This window comes from Salvelinus sp. IW2-2015, linkage group LG14, assembly GCF_002910315.2.
Source record: "Salvelinus sp. IW2-2015 linkage group LG14, ASM291031v2, whole genome shotgun sequence".
Taxonomy (NCBI): Eukaryota; Metazoa; Chordata; class Actinopteri; order Salmoniformes; family Salmonidae; genus Salvelinus; species Salvelinus sp. IW2-2015.
This window is the reverse complement of record NC_036854.1, coordinates 27963850-27969115: the sequence shown is the minus strand read 5'-3', so window position 1 is coordinate 27969115 and position 5266 is coordinate 27963850. Positions and strand designations below refer to the sequence as shown.

Here is a 5266-nt window from a genome sequence, read left to right as displayed (position 1 = left end):
GTTACACATGGAGTAAAACAAACTACAGTCAATAATACAGTAGAAAAATAAGTCTATATACAATGTGAGCAAATGAGGTGAGAAAGGAGGTAAAGGCAAAAAAAAGCCATGGTGCGAGGTAAATACAATATAGCAATTAAAACACTGGAATGGTAATTTGACAGTAGAGGAGAGTGCAAGTAGAAATACTGGGGGCAAAGCAGCAAAATAAATAAATACAGTAGGGGAGAAGGTAGTTGTTGTGCTATTTAAGATGGTATTACATTGCAGTGATCTGTGAGCTGCTCTGACAGCTGTGCTTAAAGCTAGTGAGGGAGATAAGTGTTTCCAGTTTCAGAGATTTTTGTAGTTCGTTCCAGTCATTGCAGAGAGAACTGGAAGGAGAGGCGGCCAAAGAAGAATTGTTTGGGGGTGACCAGAGAATATACCTGCTGAAGCGCGTGCTACAGGTGGTGCTGCTATGGTGAACAGCGAGCTGAGATAAGGGGGACTTTACCTAGCAGGTCTTGTAGATGACTAGAGCAGTGGTTTGGCGACGAGTATGAAGCGAGGGCCAGCCAACGAGAGCATACAGGTCGCAGTGGTGGTAGTATATGGGGCTTTGGTGACAAACGGATGGCACTGTGATGGACTGCATCCAATTTATTGATAGGGTATTGGAGGCTATTTTGTAATTGACATCGCCGAAGTCAAGGATCGGTGATGGTCAGTTTACAAGGGATGTTTGGCAGCATGAGTGAAGGATGCTTTGTTGCAAAATGGAAGCCAGTTCTAGATTTAACTTTGGATTGGAGATGTTTGATGTGAGTTGGAAGGAGAGTTTAGAGTTGGCAACGGTGAGAGACTTGTTTTTAGAGAGGTGGATTTTTAAAAGTAGAAGTATTACCGGTGTGATCATATAGCCTACCTCAAATTTTGAAATATACTTTTTTTTTAAATTCCCAAACAGCAATGCATTGACAGGTAAATTCCAGCAAAGCCAGTATGCTGTGATAATGTATTGGACCTATAGCTTACTGYACAAACATCATTGTTAAAGTACTGTTTATAATTGGTTAATGTTGCATAGGCTTACCTCTTTTAAGTCATGTTAATAAAAAATCWGAGCGGTAGATCTCGGCATGCATTTTGACTCAAAGTGATCTTGACTGTGATCTTGACTCAGGATCCACAGTGGTCACCAACATTTTCTAAGGGGCTAAACAAGGAGTCACTGTCCTCATTCTATAATGTTCTTGCCTTGATTTTTGAGGGTCTCKGTCTCTCCAGATTCACTGACACCCAAATATCACCTATGTATATTTTGACATGGCCTACTGATTAACCAGACACACTATTTACCTTTTTTTATTAGTATTATTTTGTGCCATTTACCTTAACATATTATTATTATTTTCTTATTGTTGTCTCAATGGGCCACTTGGCTATATATAGGACCTAAGTGCAATGGTCAGGTTGATGTCGAAACGCCAGTCAGGTTTTTATCCTGTACAATGGATTAAAGTGAGCTAAAAGAAATCAATCTGCTTGTTTTGTTAAGTGCTCCAACTCCTTTCTACCTTGAATAAGTCCTTTTGGAAGGTATTCTTGGTAAGTCCTTCTCATCATGGCGATATACTGTACCTTGATGTAAGCCATCCCAGGGGTATATTCACTCCTTTGTTATGACTTAAAAGCAGGTCCTTTTCAATGCTGGCCCTATAAGTGAATTGCTTCCTCTGTAAAATAATATTCTCTCTCTCTATCTCTCTTTCTCCCTCTGTCTCTCTCTCTCTCTCTCTCTCTCTTTGTCTCTCTCTCTCTCTTTGTCTCTCTCTCTCTCTTTGTCTCTCTGTCTCTCTTTCTCTCTCTCTCTCTCTTTCTCTCTTTCTCTCTTTCTTTCTCTTTCTCTCTCTTCTCTCCAGACTCACAACTAAGTATCTGCGAGTCAAAGAAGAGGACGAAGAGATTGACTTCAATAGCATGATCGAAGGTAAGGCATGATTTGGCCATTTCCAGCTTTCTCCCCCTCCTCCTCATTGAGTGGGTTGAGTTTCAATTGAAACAGCTGTGGTAGATGGTTCACAGGTTGTCGTTAATTGGTATTAGTGATGTGCTGTCATCATTTGGATGCGTTCCCTCGCTTCGCTGGCTCTCTGGAGTATCGTATGTTCATATGATGCAAAACGCGTCATAGCGGTTGTATTTCTGCTTGTACGAGGAATAGCTCAGATACACATGAAAACATGTTACACACAGACACACACACTTAATCCTGTGCTCTGTTATACCACTGGACAGGGTCAGAATGCCCTTTTTCAAGTTAAGTCATCACCAAAAGCGATTCAGCCAGTGACCGGTTTTAATTGTATAAGCAGCTTGCCGGCTGCATAGCATTTGAAAGGTAGTTGCTCTCTACGAAGATGGCTAGTTTTGCCAACAAGCAATATACATCACTGGAGGGTCGGAGACCCAATTTGACTTGAGGTATTAGATGTCAGTCACGGCTGTTACGGGGCAATTTCTCTGTGAAATTGGTCGTTTTCATGTAGAAAGGCAGTATTAGTCATGAGTCACTGGATCACCTGGCCCCGACTCATTTTGATTACTGTGAGCGCAGGTGTAATTGAGTTCAAGAGTGGTTCAAAACCTAAAGTAAAACGCAAATCTTTACATACAGGGCATTCGGAAAGTATTCCGATCCCTTGACTTGTTCCACATTTTGTTACGTTACAGCCCTATTCTAAAATGGATTACATTGTTTCCCCCCCCCCCCCATCATCTACACACATACCCCATAATGACAAAAGCAAAAACAGGTTTTATAACTTTTGCAATGTATAAATTATACAACGGGAAATATCACATTTTACGTGAAATATTCAGACACGTTAGCTCCAGTACTTGTTTAAGCACCTTTGGCAGTCACAGCCTCAAAGTTTCTTGGGTATGAATGCCCTACAAGCTTGGCAACATCTGTATTTGGGGAGTTTCTATAACCGTTCTTTCTTCTGAAAATCCTCTTCAAGCCCTTGTCCAAATGTTTGATGGGGAGACGCCCTCAAAACAGCTATTTTCAGGACTCTTCAGAGATGTTCGATGCAGGTTCATGTCTCGGCTCTGGTGGCTGGGACACTCGAGGACATTCCAGAGACTTTTCTCGAAGCCACCCCTGCGTTTCTTGCTCTGTGCTTGGGTCGTTGTTTTTGTTGAAGGTAACCTTCTCCCCAGGCTGAGGTCCTGAGCGACTCCTGGAGCAGGTTTTTCAAATCAAGGACTCTCTGTACTTTGCTCTGTTCATCTATGCCTCAATCCTGACTAGTCTCTGCAAACCTGACAATTCCTTCAATCTCATGGCTTGGTTTTTGCTCTGACATGCACTGTCAACTGTGGGACCTTTATATAGACAGGTGTGTGCCTTTCCAAATCATGTCCAAACAAYTGAATGTACCATTGAATTTACCATTTGCAAAAATGTCTAAACCTGTTTTCGCTTTGTCATTATGGGGTATTGTGTGTGATGAGGGGACATTTTTAGAATAAGGCTGTAACCTAACGAAATGTGGAACAAGTCAAGGGGTCAGAGTACTTTCCGAATGCGCTRTAGGTTTTTCTTTTCACTACTCAGCAATTTTGAGGCCCAACAACATCTAGATTCTTTCATCTATTCGGATAACTTCATTGATTGTTATGAATTGGTGGGTGGTTTCCATGGCAACCAGAGCCTCCGTCCCACTTTGAATCGCAGTCAGCAGGAGAGACGTGAGGGGGGTGGGGGGACACAGGGAGGGTTAGTGTGTGCACGTGTGCATTTTCTTCGTTTAGCTGTCAGTTTCTACCAAGAAAAAATAAGCACGGCGTCGCCTGAATGGAGCCCTTTCTGGGCCGAGTGCATTTCTCCTACGACCTATCGGAGTGCGATACTAATTTTAGCTCCCGCGACAGCAGCTCTTCCTGTGAGGATGATAAGAGGGGAAAGAGCTCTAGGTGTGACGACAGAACGCATTACTGCCACGGCCGGAGCAGCTGCCAGCCAGACCTCACACACACACACAGAGAGCCAAACACACACATATAGTAAACACACACACTTTCACACACACACCACACTCGCCTTACCTCCAGTACCTCCAGGCCACAAGGCCCCAATTGTTTCTGCCATGGGTTTGTTCTCTGCTGCCTCACCGAACTGAGCGAACTGATCCTTACTCTACTATGGAGGATTGATTCTGAGGCCTGGATTTCATTTAGTACATTCTGTACTGACAATGTGATAAGATAGTGAGAGATCACCACCCAGAGAGAAATGAAACTGAAGAACACGCAGGAATCTCATACTTCTCACTCCCCGCAGCAGAAATGCTCATTCTTGTCATTCGTTTCCTCTTATTTTTTGGGACTTGTTTCTTTATTTTTCTCATCAACTGTAGGATGGCAAGTTGTCAGAACAGAATAGACTTGCCGGGTCACCCCACCCTTGGACTCTCTCATAGCTGAAATCTCTTCTGAAAGGGTCAGATGTGACAGACTGTGACACAGTGACAGGTGTGAAGGTAGCATTTGGTTGGTGCTAGGACTACTTCAGTTCGCTTTGATTCGGCCGTGGCTAGAGAGAGAGAACGGGAGAGAGTGATGTGTGGTAGAGTGATGTGTGGTGGAGCCCCGCCCGTCGCCACCGACAGGTGACAGACCGCAGAGGGCACGGAGATGCAAATCATCTCCTCCTCTTCTAGATTTTCTCTCACCTCGATGAATCAATGCTCATGGTGGGGGAAAGACAGTCCATCTGCATGATGAATCAATGCTCATGGTGGGGACAGACAGCCCATCTGCATGATGAATCAATGCTCTGGTGGGGACAGACAGCCCATCTGCATGATGAATCAATGCTCATGGTGGGGACAGACAGCCCATCTGCATGATGAATCAATGCTCATGGTGGGGACAGACAGTCCATCTGCATGATGAATCAATGCTCATGGTGGGGACAGACAGCCATCTGCATGATGAATCAATGCTCATGGTGGGAACAGACAGCCCATCTGCATGATGAATCAATGCTCGTGGTGGGGACAGACAGCCCATCTGCATGATGAATCAATGCTCTGGTGGGGACAGACAGCCATCTGCATGATGAATCAATGCTCATGGTGGGGACAGACAGCCCATCTGCATGATGAAATCATGCTCATGTGGGGACAGACAGCCCATCTGCATGATGAATCAATGCTCATGGTGGGGACAGACAGCCCATGCTGCATGATGAATCAATGCTCATGGTGGGAAC

General features: G+C 44.2%; 1 pseudogene; it reads left to right on the top strand.

Annotated features, from left to right (window-relative positions):
- The window catches only part of LOC111973504 (lethal(3)malignant brain tumor-like protein 4), a 154338-nt pseudogene that overhangs the window by 106411 nt on the left and 42661 nt on the right, over positions 1–5266 (top strand).